This window comes from Ceratotherium simum, chromosome 13 (genome assembly GCF_057802395.1).
Source record: "Ceratotherium simum simum isolate JZ-2026a chromosome 13, ASM5780239v1, whole genome shotgun sequence".
In the NCBI taxonomy this organism is placed as follows: domain Eukaryota; kingdom Metazoa; phylum Chordata; class Mammalia; order Perissodactyla; family Rhinocerotidae; genus Ceratotherium; species Ceratotherium simum.
This window is the reverse complement of record NC_141912.1, coordinates 31,767-45,940: the sequence shown is the minus strand read 5'-3', so window position 1 is coordinate 45,940 and position 14,174 is coordinate 31,767. Positions and strand designations below refer to the sequence as shown.

Here is a 14,174-nt window from a genome sequence, read left to right as displayed (position 1 = left end):
CCCTCAAGCACCATCAACTAGGCGACCCCACATTCCTCACATCTGTTTCCTTGATTTGTTCCTAAATAAAGATGTTTCTTTTTTGTGTGTGTGAGCAAGATCAGCTCTCAGCTAACATCCATGCTAATCCTCCTCTTTTTCTTTTGCTGAGGAATACCGTCTCTGAGCTAACATCTATTGCCAATCCTCCTCCTTTTTTTTCTCCCCAAAGCTCCAGTAGATAGTTGTATGTCATAGTTGCACATCCTTCTAGGTGCTGTATGTGGGACTTGGCCTCAGCATGGCCAGAGTAGCGGTACGTCAGTGCGCGACCGGGATCCGAACCCGGGCTGCCAGTAGCTGAGCGTGTGCACTTAACAGCTAAGCCACGATGCCGGCCCAAGATGTTTCTGAAAATAATAATAAATTGTATAAAAAGCACTATCACAGATACCTTAAAGAGAACAAATGGAAAAGAATATTCAATTCCTCAGATAGGTTTGCAATCAAATGAGACATTTAGGGGACCAGGGGGCACTGATCAGAGCAGGATCCTAAGAGAAGAGTTTTTTAAATCAATTTCAAATGAGGTTAAAACTGGAATGAGATAGTATTTTACCATTTAGCTGAAATCATAAGCATTTTTCTGACCTTTGAGAGTTTATTTGCATATAAACTGTACATGTGGGGTAAGAGAGTGCTGATATTGTTTAATTTCTTTTTATTATTCAGCACTTTGTAATAGATGTGGCTATTCACAATTAATAAATATCATAAAGTGGAGAGACCCAACTTTCAACTGCCTGATATTATCAATTCTTACACAAAGCTAGAGTTTTAAAGATCAAATTTCATTCTAGTTACCTGTCAACTAGTCCATTTATATCAGAAAGATGCTGAGTTTTAGGAAAATACTTCAAAACACAAATTTTATATGTAATTTCAAAAGCAAAAACTTAGTTAAAAACTGGGTGGTAACCCGTTTTGCTACCATATATTAATCTTTAGCATGGGAGCAAACATTTTTTGAGAATATAATTCATATTTGCCTGTTTGTATATTGTAGAATGTTAAAGGAGTTACAGTTTTAATCGTATTTCAAATATCAGAGAATAAAAAACAGAATTGTTTCAGTTTTATGAAATAGTTTTTTAGACATAGCAGATTTTCACAGCATATTACTTGAAAATAAAATAATCAGTTAGTGAGGTTTAAGCAATGTGGTTTTATTTTAAACTTGTTCCTTCCATAGGAGCATCAATAAAAGCCCTCCAGGAGTAGCTGTCGCTCTTTCCCTCCACATGAGCACCAGGTGCGTTTGCTTTAAGCATCAGACTCTCAGGCAACACCATAGCCCTCAACTCCGTTTAGTTGAGAAAAGGCTTTATGAGTCGTGTGTTTTTTCTAGGGGTGTGGAGCTCCCAGACTTATTAACTACAGAGAGAGAGTAAGAGTCAGAACACATTCAATAAACTCCAGTGTGCTCAGGTGAGAGGATAGGTGCCTGAACTCACATCTGAAGAAGAACTTAGAGGATGCTTTCTCACTCTGCTTCATGCCTCTGACTAAGCAGTCCTGGACATCCCCGTTACGGCCACGGAATAACACAGGCAGCCTTGATGGACCAGAAATCCTCCTATGTCCATCATTTGTACAGAGCAAACTGGCTTAAGACCTCTCGTTTCCTGCTGCAGTGGTAATTTACAGACATACAGAACTGCCATCTAGTGACTAAGAAGAAAACAGCAAGGTGCTTTACATGGAAAATGAAATTGTGAGTTTTTTAAAAAAGAACAGTGAAGCACTAAAGTTGGTAAAGTTGACACAATGTGACACACGAAAGTTATAGTAAAACTGAAAAATGTGTAGGTGAAGTAATCAGTTGTTCTCTCTGCCTCTAAAACATGTCTTGACATCTGACTCATAAATAGTATAGTTTAAATATAATAGAATAACTTTGGAAGTAAACTTCTCATCTCATCTCACCCAGTGATGCTGGCAAGAACTGGTATTAAATAGCCAGATGGGGAGTACCCATGTTGAAGTACCATTTTTATCACAGTGGAGAGAATAGAGGCATAAAACCCAACAGACTGATGTTCAGATCTTCCCTCTCACCCTTGATCAATTTTGTGAACATGGTCTTATTTTGTTTGTGAGGAAGATCAGCCCTGTGCTAACATCTGCAAATCCTCATCTTTTTTTGCTGAGGAAGACTGGCCCTGGGCTAACATCCATGCCCATCTTCCTCCACTTTATACGGGATGCCACCACAGCATGCCTTGCCAAGCGGTGCATTGGCACGCGCCCAGGATCCGAACTGGCGAACTCCAGGCTGGTGCATCGGAGCGAGCACACTTAACCGCTTGCACCACCGGGCAGGCCGCTAAACATGGTTTTCTTTATCAGTTAAATATGAATTATAATAGTTACTTTAAAGGATTACTGTAAGAATTGCATGAGGTAATACAGTAAAGGGACGGGTGTAGAGTAATAGTTAATTCTCCTGCCCTGTCTCTCTTCTATGAAACATGCACAAATCATGTAAGAAGAGAACTTGTCTATACAATAAACTTATGACAAAGATTCAATGGTTCCAGAAGTAAGGGCCACCATTGTTGAGGGCTTAACCTCAACTGCTTCCAAATACTGTTAACTCTCAATTAATTTTATGTATTTTGTGTCTTCCAGACACTTCACTGGCTAGAAGGAAATGAGAAGGTGTGAAATTTAAATTGATGTATTTCACCCTTGAATGTCCAAGCTGTAAAATCAGGTGTTTTAAATCACCTAGTTCATCAGGTTTCCTGCTTATTATTATATATTTTACCATGGTTCACAGCCCGAGAAAAATAGAAAATCATTATAATTTTACACCCCTGAATATATATCTTGACTATTACAGCTGGAATCTTAATATATAGAACAATGTTGTACATGTTTTGTCCTTGTTGATAGTACAGAATACTTTTGTCCAGGTTTTCTTTGGCATTATCATATACAATGAAGAACTCAGTAATATATGCCCTGGAGATAAGGATTTAGAAAAATCTAACATACTATCCTAGTCATGCCACAAAATATGCTATAAAAATAATGAGAGGATATTTTGAAGGCATTATTTTTCTTAATTATTTCCAACTTTATATCCCTTTACCTGTTTTTAATCATTCTGCATCTTATTCACTGTTGGCTAATCATCTCACAGTAATTAAGTAACCCTCAGTTGAGTCCACCATGCCTCTTCAAGTGCCCCAGCCTGATGTCGGTCTCAGCTCTGACAAAAGAAGCTGGGAAAACCTGTTTTGTGGCACTATTCTTAAGGATATCTTGACTCTTACAATAATAGCTATATTTTTGAAAGGCACCAGTGGATTATAAAATCAAGTACTCGACCCATGTTGCATCCTCATTTTCCCTCCAGGGGGAGCACAACTTTCATGTGTAATGCAGGGCTGCTGCTTTATTGTTTCCTTTCAAGATATTTTATTACTTGTAAAACATGTCGATGTAAATAATCCATAATCAATCTATAAATCAAAATTAGGGTGAGTTTATTATGAACTAACTTTTGAGGACCATGGCCCTGGGCCTTCCTTCCCTAAAGAAGGAAGGGCACCAAAGAAGTGGAGAGTACAGAGTGGTTATATACCATCAAAGAGCATGTATCACATAGGATTGTAATGTACCTTTTACAATAACCACAAGATCGCCCTGCCAGGTTGCCCTGCTAGAATAGCTATTGATGGACACAGCAGGGAGCGGGTCTGCTGTCTCGATGGATGTGGCTGGTGTCAGGTCTGTTGTCTGGAGCTGGGCGGTCACGGGATGAATGCAGCAGTAAAATCACAGCCTAGGGAGAAATGCTTATCCTTAAGGCAATGCCAATGAGGGGGAAGCTGCATTCTTATCTTAAGGGCATTTATTCTTCTCTTGGAGACATGGTAAAGCAGATACAGAATGCAGGCGACAAGACCTTTTGGAAAAACAAACTCAGGCCGAGTTAGATTTACTCCAAATCGCTTCCTCATATGCTCCAATATATCTTATTGATTGCCATTTATTTATCAAGCTCAGGGCATGTCTTTCAAACAGAAATCATCGAGAATAGCATGAAGTAGTCACTTACCTACAGATGTCACTGTGGTAACAGAATATTAACAAGTAGCTTTCAAATATAACCATTTTCCTAAATATTGTATTTCACTGAGTTAATCAAAAAGGCATTCTTCTGTCTTATACTCAGAATCTCAACTCTGAACTTAACACTAGATGTAGCCAATTTTGAATAAAGACCTTTAACATCAAAGCCGGTCAATAGATCTTGTTAAAGCAAATCCAAACTTGGGAACACTTTTGTTTTCAGTCACATGTAAATCCTCTCAAACTCAAAATAGGGTCCCGGCTTTGTGCAGATGGAGAAAAGCTTCTGTTCCTCTTTTTCTATTCAGATAGTGCAGGGAAGAGCCCAAAAGATCTCCTGGTGGAACACGAACAGTTCTTTACATTAGAAACGCAGGCAGTGTTTCCTAGCTTCTTTTCTATAGGCCGAGACATGCTGACCTACCCAGAGGAGCAAACTTCTGGGCTCCAACAGTAAATAAGACCATGTGCAGTTTACCACAACAATGAACTACAAAGATGTATCAGGAAATATTTTGAACACCCACACCTAAGCTCTCAGTTTCCCTCTGTCTAATTCCATGGCTACCTGAAGTGAATTCATTCTCCATCCCCATCCCTTTCATGATAGTTTTTATCTCCTTGAATCAGCATGTTATAACATCTAAGAGAAATTTATCAAAACACTTTCTTCAAAATAGCTAACTGAAATATAAGAGTTGTAGAGGGTCAAGATTTTAAGATGAACGTGATGTACAGAGTAACTGTGCTACAAAATAAAAAGAAAATAAATGAGAACAATAAGAAAAGGAAGAAAAGAATGATAAGGAGAAGGAATATAACAGAGAGTAAAAGTAAGAAAGAGAGAAAAAAGAAGAAAGAAGGTGTAGGAAAGAGAAAGAGTCAGGAGAAGCATGAGAAATGGCAAAAAGGGGCATGAGCAGAGGGAAGACACCATGTTCAGAGCGAATGACAAGTGAACTGGCTTCTGACCAGGGCTCAGGTCTAGAGTCACTGGGCTGCATTTGAGAACTCCACTCAGTTCTAACATCCACAGAATGACCACTCCTCATGCAAACTCTGATGACACTGATTACCAGCGCTGTCCTCTCCCGGGACCTGCTGGAGCTTTGGGAACTGCCTCTGTCAGCAGCTCTGGGACTGACAGAGTCCCCATTAAATATTCATAAACTAGGATGGTGGTGTTTTTTTTAATTACTTTTTTTTAATTTTTATTTATTTATTTTTTCCCCCAAAGCCCCAGTAGATAGTTGTATGTGATAGTTGCACATCCTTCTAGTTGCTGTATGTGGGACGTGGCCTCAGCATGGCTGGAGAAGCGGTGCATCGGTTCGCGCCTGGGATCCGAACCAGGGCGGCCAGCAGCGGAGCGCGTGCACCTAACTGTTAAGCCACGGGGTTGGCCCACAATGGTTGTTTTGAAAGAGTAACCCAGTAAGAGCTCTCTCAAGGGTACATTTAATCCTGCCAACTCCTGCACTCACCCATCTGAAGAATTAAGAAACTAAACTTTTTTTTTTTGATTACTGTGAAGAAAAGTAAGAGAAAACTTTTCTGGCAAAATTTTAAATGTTCCATTTCTTTGAAGTTACCTCACAAAATTCTGAGCATAATCTAAAATTCTGGGCTCCCTACAGTTCCAAACATGTTTCAGAAATGATCTCTTTATCATCACAACGTAAGCCTATGCCTTATAAAACAAAATAAACTTGGAAGAGTTTTATCTTGTAGAGAGAAGGCAGCAAGAAAAAGAGTAGGATGTGCCTTTCTACTATGAAGGAAAATAAATAAAATCATCAAAATATACAAAATATGCCTCTAAAACTGAATGAAACGGTCTCTAAAGAGTTTTACATTTTAAGTAAAAATTCACCCATATGAAATTATACATCAGTTTGTCTAAAATCTATTCCACTTAATAGAAGAATTCATTCAGTTTCATTTAAATAGCATGACTTATGATTAGCTGCATAATAAGTGGTAGATATTTTAATTCTGATATACCATGTACTTCCACCAATGAAGGTGGACTTAAACTTGTAATTTTCCTAAAAGGGGCCAACAAGATGTTTTGCTTATTTGATTATTTAATAGTATGGATCTGCTCCTCATTGCCAACGAAGGATGTCTACACACAGGCTTTAGCTTGCGTATGTAATGGGAAATGCAGACTGAGTTTACAAAAAGAAAAATTGAAAATGGAGCATTGTCTTTAGGAGATGTGGTCGATCTGTTCAAGAACATTTTCTCCCTTGGTCAAGTGAGAAGCTGAGAGAGAATGCTGTCGGCCTCTTCCTTGGCCCCTTATAGAATTCTGCGTTACCTCAATTGAACGTGTCCTAAAGTGTTTGAACTAAACTTGGAAATGAGTTGATGATACTGTATTTGCATTGTGTCACACAGAATCTCTTTCATTAGGCACCATTCAAAACACTTTTTGGGACATTAGAGGCCAGAAAAGTATTGCTTCTCTGAGAGACTGTTGCTTTTAATCTCATGGACATGAGATGATACAGAATTGTTCCCATTTCCCTTTGTACTTGAAACCTGAGGGATACATTTCCAACTACCTTTAAAAACTGCAGGTCCTTCTGAAACACATTTCTTACTTCAGCTTCATTTCATTGTTCCATCCTAAATTCCTTTCAGTTTGATCTATTTTCCTTTCTTTTTTTTTTTAAAGATTTTATTTATTTAATTTTTTCCCCCCAAAGCTCCAGTAGATAGTTGTATGTCATAGCTGCACATCCTTCTAGCTGCTGTATGTGGTATTCGGCCTCAGGATGGACGGAGAAGTGGTGCCTCGATGCGCACCCGGGATCCGAACCCGGGCCACCAGCATTGCAGCGTGCGCACTTAACCACCAAGCCACAGGGCCGGCCCAATCTATTTTCCTTTCTAATCCTTTTGTATACCTAGATATTTAAAAGCTGCTCAAATCTATATTGGAGAAAAGTTGGGTTACAGTTCTTTCAGACAGCATGTAAACCCAATTTTTAGGGTTTCTACACAAAAAGTTTCTGCCGTGTTTCTACCAGCTCTCCTTCTATATTTTTTCCTCCAGGATTTCCTCTGACAAAATTGCCTTTCTAAAAGCCAGTCCTCTGTTCATTCTCTTGGCCAGTCACATTTTCATAGAAAGATAAAGGATTGGATTTTCCAAAGATGCAACAAGAATGATCAAGTCCTGATCCACATCTAGATATGCTGCTCCTGTTCTCCAAGAATTTTAAAACTAAAGTTAATTATCTCTTTCATTTTATCTAAATCTATTAAGTAACCTTGGCACTGAGCCCCTAAACTGGTCCACAGGCTGCTTCAGGAGACACAAAACTCTCTCTCAAATGCTTGCATTCATGTGCTGAGTAGGTATTGTATTTATTTAGATCTTATGCCACAAAAGAGCTTCATTTATTCACTCAAATACTTAAGTATACACTATGTGCCCAAAGGTCTTGAAATGTTGGCAGTCTGCAAGGAAAACAGATATATATGAACAGATAAATTACACTACAGAAATAATTTGAATGAAAGAGATATGAATAAACTGCCGTGGGACTCCAGGAAAAGAACCACCATGGGGAGAGGACAGGGTTTGTACCATCTAAGTAAAGGAAAATGAAGATAGAGAACATAAAAAGAAAACAAGATAAACGGAAAGATTTTCTTCTTCTTAATGTTTCTGCCACCAACTTTTGGAGCACACTGCTTGCTGATGTCCTTTCTAGCCAATCTTATCCTTCAGCAGGCTTCTATAGACTTCAAAAATTCGATTGTACCAAGCTGGGCTTCTCCGTGGAGTCAATGCCAACTATGTAGGGAGTCAGGAGGGGAGCAAAAGATTCACAGGACTCTGCAGGCCTTCTGCAGCTCACTGGTGGGGAGGGGCACCGAGGCTTCACCTTGGCCTCTGTCTCCAAGTTCACATAAAGGAGGGTCCGTTCCTTCCTTGATATATGAAGGTGGAGATAAGCATCTTTCTCAGACGGGATTATAGAAAAATTAAACTGAGAACCATGAAAAAGGCAGAAGAGGTAGCACCATGAATCTGAAGAAACTGGACATGTGAATTAGTAACCAGTAGGAAGAAGAGCTGAAGACAAAAAAAAGGCAAAAAGCAAGTTCTCAATTTTCTAAGATGGAAATGCAAATCTTTCTTCTTCAAAAAGAAAAAAGTCATTGAACCTTTTCCTTTAAAATAAAATTGAAAGGGGTCACATGTTGCAAATAATGGTTTTAACCATGATGTCACTACACAATAACGTGTAGCAATCAGTTGTTAGGTGCACTGCAAATAGTTCATTACTTAATAATTATGTTATCAAAGTTTGCAATTGATATATATATTTTAGTAAATAGTAGACTGTGTGCAAAGTTGTCACTATATTACTGATAGTGTCACTCTTACAACTGAAAACATGACTAGGAGGGAAAAGATGGTGTGACCTCAGATTGCTAGAGTCACAGCAAGAAAAGTCAAGAAAGTGCCATCAGGTCATTTGGACAAAATGATGCTATACAGCTGTTGGGTTTATAACAGATCTACTTGAGAAAAACAAGTCACTACATTAAATTATTTTCTATTTACCTCCATCACCCTCTCCAAGAACACATATTTTAAAATGAGACAATATATTACATGAAAAATTACTTGCTCTGTCATTTTGAAAACTACATCAAATAATGAAGAAAAAACTAGGTTACAAACATCCTGTTATCAATTCCAACTACCATCTTTTACCAAACTAAAACTCTAATTATCACTAATTAACTTTCAATCTAGATCTCCTCCAGTATACAAAATCAATAACTTAAAATGTTTGATAACTTTTTTAAATTGCCCTAAAATTTTAGAGGATAATATAAATATATCTCTTGGAAAAGTTGAGAAAGATAAAGACACTAGGAAAGGAAATGATGAAAATATTACCCTAATCAATGATGTAAAACACAAGATATGAACAACTGTTAAAAAGAATTCTCTATGAAATTGATCAATTCTACTATCTCTACATCTGGCTATTTCCTATCAGTAATTTGATGCATAAACAAATAGAATAGTGTATTTAATGGGATCAATTCTTCTAGTTGTGTGCTTTTCCTTTTAAAACTTCATATGCTTTTATGTGCTTGCTTTATTTTCAGGTGGTGTCACATTAGAACACCCTCATCTCTGAATATCTTTGCATTAAGGGACTCTACCTTTGCCCTTTTTCAACTGTACTCAGAGTTATGATAAACTCAGAGACCTATATGGAACAATGTTTCCTACGTCTTATCTCCCATGAGTTGTTCATGTCAGGGAGTATAGTCCACCAAGTAAACACTAAGCAGTGTCTGAAAAGCATCGGATACTAAAAGGAGGACATGCAGGGCTGGGTGTGGGCCCCCATTCAGTACCTCAGTGCAAAGAAGAAAGAGATAAATGCATCCCTCCAGAGACTGGGATAAAAACAGGAGATTATGAGCACGAGGCTCCCTCTGAAGGCCTTTAAGCAGGGACCTGGAATAAAACTCTTTACACTGTGGAATATTGTTGGTTTTACAGGGAACTCATGAGGAAGACAGGACATGAAATAATGATAATTAAAATAACAGCAGCAAACACTTCTACTGAACCAGGCACTGCACTCTGAATGTTAATTCTGTGCTTGAACATACATGAACTCCCATAACCCTCAAAATATCCCGACGTAGTAGATGTTGTTCTTCTCATCATTTTATAGATGAAGAGACTGGGTACAGTGGCTAGAAAACTCAGCCAGGTTACAAAGCTGATACATGGCCGAACCCAAGCTCAGTGCTCTTCTGTGATGCTCTTTGACTACAACTCCAAGTGAAGTCTCTAATGACTATCTTTCTTTCTATAATCCAATGGGGGAAAAAACAAAATTCTTAACTCTAACACCCATGCTACCATTCAGGAAAAGTTAGTGAGGAAGAGATTTATGAATAGTAACAATGACCTTCTATTTAATCTTCACTTATAGATCAGACATCAATATTCCTGATCAGTCCACCAAGAAGAAACTGGGACTTTATTATGCCAAAAAGAAGAAAAAACAAGGAATAAAACAACCAAATTCCTTTAAACATCATTACACAAATGTGATTCTTAATTCCATATGACAAATATAAAGTGCTTTCCTGGTTTGGGGCTCAATATAAAGCTGATATTAATATCATGTTATCTTCCCAGCCAATAACACAAAATACTTTAAGACAACAAAAGGGAGAAAGACAAAAAACAACCCAACAGAAAAATAAATATTACATCTGAACGCTGTACAATTTTTTAAAGATTACTTAAGTGTTAGATTTAGTAAAATTTGTATCTCTATCTTGCCTCTCCCGGTTATCTCTGAAGGTAAAAAAAGGACTAAGAAAAGCACAAGGAAGCCAGTTAGGGAAGCGAGTCAGCGGGAAGAGGTGAGGTGGCCGCCCCTCTGCAGACGACAGACAGAAATCTCCCCTGGGAGCCGTCTCAGGCCTCACAAGATGTGGAGCTTTGACCTCGGGCAGTGGCTACAGCTGGACGCCAGCAGCAGTGCTTCTCAGACTTCAGTCTACACGATAATAACTGGACAAGTCCAGTGTCCCTTCCCCGGAATTCTAACTCAGCAGCTTTGAAGTTGGGACACGAGAATTTTCCATTTAAGAAGCCTAAGAGTGATTTTCCTTGAGTTATTGGCAGATTATGACCAAAGGCATACCTTGAAGAGAAGCACAAACTCACTACCCAGTATGCACTGCACAGATACTTTGTGTCACACACTCTCAGAACATTCCCTGCTCCAGGGGTCCCACCTGCTTCAGCATCCTAGGGCCTGTGTTCTTCATCAGGATGTTCCGAGGGTGGCAAAACAGACAGGACTCACCTGGGAAACTGCCCTTCTGTGTAATTCAGTGAGTGCGTGGGCTGCCTGCAGCCCAGGTGTAAAATGGGTCTTGCTATATTTAAAAATAAATTTCTTTTTAATTTTATTGAGGTCATATGGCTTATAACTGTGTAAATTTCAGGTGTACATTACTATATTTCAGTTCTGTATAGACTGGATCATGTTCCCCACCAATAGTCTTGTTTTCATCTGTCACCATACATATGTGCCCCTTTACACCTTTCCCTCTTTCCCTCTGGTAACTACAATCTGTACTCCTTATCTATGTGTTTGTTTATTTTCCAAATATGAGTGAAATCAATCAGTATTTTTCTTTGTCTATCTGACTCGTTTCACTTAGTATAATACCATCAATGTCAATCCATACTGTCACAAATGGCATGAGGTTGTCTTCTTTATGGCTGAGTAGTATTCCATGGTATATATGTATATATATCACATCTTTATTCATTCATCCATTGATAAGTACTTGAGTTGCTTCCCAGTGTTGGCTATTGTGAATAATGCTGTGAAGAACGTAGGGGCGCATACATTTTTTTGAATTACTGACTTCATATTCTTCAGATAAATATCCAGAGGTAGAATAGCTGGATCTTATGGTATTTTTATTTTTAATTTTTTGAGTAATCTCCATCCTTTTTTCCATTGTGGCTGCAGCAGTTTGTATTCCCACCAGCAATGTATGAGGGTTCCCTTTTCTCCACATCCTTTTCAACAATTATTATTTCTTGCCTTTTTAATAATAGCCATTCTGATGGGTGTGACGTGATATCTCATTGTAGTTTTGATTTGCATTGCCCTAATAATTAGTGATGTTGAACATCTTTCATGTGCCTGTTGGCCATCTGTATAACTTCTTTGGAAAAATGTCTTTTCATATCCTCTGCTCATGTTTTGATCAGGTCGTTCATTTTTTTGTTGTGGAGTTGTTTGTGTTCATTATATATTTTGGAAATTAACCCCTTGTCAGATATATGATTTGCAAATATTTTCTCCCAGTTGGTAGGTTGTCTTTTCATTTTGTTGACAGTTTCCTTTGCTGTGCAGAAACTTTTTAGTCTGATGTAGTCCCACTTCCTTATTTTTTCTTTTGTTTCCCTTGCCTGACAAGAGACAAAGACAGACATTACATAAGGATAAAAGGGACATTTCACCAAGAAGACATAATACATTAATATACATGCACCTAACACAGGAGCAACAAACTATATAAAGCAACTATTATCAGACTTAAAGGGAAAAATTGACAGCAACACAATAATTGTAGGGGACTTCAACACCCCACCCACATCAATGGATTGATCATCCACACAGAAAGTCAACAAGGAAACAGTGGCCTTATATGAAACATCAGACCAGATGGTCTTAATAGATATATATAGAACATTTCATCCTAAAACAGGGGAATACACATTCTTCTCAAGTTCACATGGAACATTATCAAAGATAGAAATACGTTGGGAAACAAAGCAAGCCTCAATATTTCTAAGAAGACTGAAATCAGATCACGCATTTTTCTGACCACAAGTGTATGAAACTAGAAATCAACTAGAAGAAAAAATTGGAAAAGTCACAAATATTTGGACAGTAAACCACATGCTACTGAACAACTATTGGATCAATGAATAAGTCAAAGGAGAATTCAAAATATACCTAGAGACAAATGAAAATGAAAAACAACATATGAAAACATATGGGATGCAGCAAAAGTAGTACTAAGAGTGAAATTTATAGCAATACAAGCCTACCTCAAGGAATGAGAAAAAGCCCAAATAAACAATCTAACACAGTATCTAAAAGAACTAGAAAAAGAAGAATAAACAAAGCCTAAAGTCAGTAGAAGGACAGAAATAAAAATCAGAGCAGAAATAGATGAAAGAGAGGCTAGAAAAAGAACAGAAACATTCAATGAAACTAAGAGCTGATTCTTTGAGACGATAAGTCTCTTTCTTTAGAGGTAGAGATGGCATGTGGGCCGAGATTATAAGATCAGAAAATCCAGACACTCAATCGGAGATCTCCCTGAACTTTAAGCATCTTTTAAGCAATTTCTTAGCATCTTTAATACATTCAAATATGCTGTCCCTTTAACATCTGTTTGAATACGTGTGGCAAAGTCAAAGGACAGCGTATACTAGGCACCACAGGATGATAACAGCTTCCCTGGCTTCAACAACAAAAGGTCCAGGAAACCGAGTTATCTTGGTTCCAAGTTGGGAAGTGTTTTGGAGAAATATAGTGAAAAAGTAAATAAACCAGACAAGAATAAAAGAATTGGACAGGGATCTGCTGGCAAAGAAAACTTTTCCCAGCTACAGGCCAATAGAATCTGGACAGAATGAGAAGGCTCACAACTACACCTGGCACCAGGGAATAAAGTGGAAATCTCAAAAAGGAGGCCACTTTGAGGCCTATAAACACCTTCAAAGCTACTCATTAGGATTTCAGAACAACAACATGTTTAGGATGTGTGTGTTCAATATATGCATGTCCTGGGTTCTCCTCATGATATTTTCCTTACCTATATGTATATTTCGCTAAACATTTGTTGATTATAAAGCAAAGTGAAGAGAGTAAGAGTGTGGCAGAGGTAAAGAGCAAATTAAAAGCAAAAAACATACTGTAGTCATCATGTTGAGACTATAAAGTAAACTGAATTAACTGATGGACAGGAGATGCTCTTTCTGTAATTTTTTTTAATAAATTAAGAAATTCATAAAATATTCTTCAGCATTGACGGTGATATACAACGCATAGATGAGTTAGTTCAAGCTTTACCTTCAGGGACAGTCATTGACCCTAATAGAGAATTCAGATTCCAGGGGTCAGCTAGTCTTGTATCAGAAAGTGTCACATTTCAGACCTGGCTGTGCGTTTCAGCTATTCACGTCTCTTTAAGCTGTTTAGTCATAACTAGGGCCGGCCCCATGGCTTAGCGGTTGGGTGCACGCGCTCTGCTGCTGGCGGCCCGGGTTCGGATCCCGGGCGCGCACCGACGCGCCACTTCTCTGGCCATGCTGAGGCCGTGTCCCACATGCAGCAGCTGGAAGGATGTGCAACTATGACATACAGCTAACTACTGGGGTTTTGGAGGGGAAAAAATAAATAAATAAAATCTTTAAGCTAGTCATATCTTGATAAGCACCAGAGGCT

General features: G+C 38.3%; 1 long non-coding RNA gene across 2 annotated transcripts in view; it reads left to right on the top strand.

Moving 5' to 3' along the window:
• LOC147915343 (uncharacterized) overlaps positions 1-5,001 on the top strand; it is a 30,500-nt gene extending 25,499 nt beyond the window's left edge. For both annotated transcript variants that reach the window (XR_015553915.1, XR_015553914.1), the window contains exon 6: positions 1,232-5,001. This is a non-coding gene — a long non-coding RNA (uncharacterized LOC147915343). The remainder of the gene's footprint in view (positions 1-1,231) is intronic.
• Positions 5,002-14,174: the final 9,173 nt, after the last annotated feature.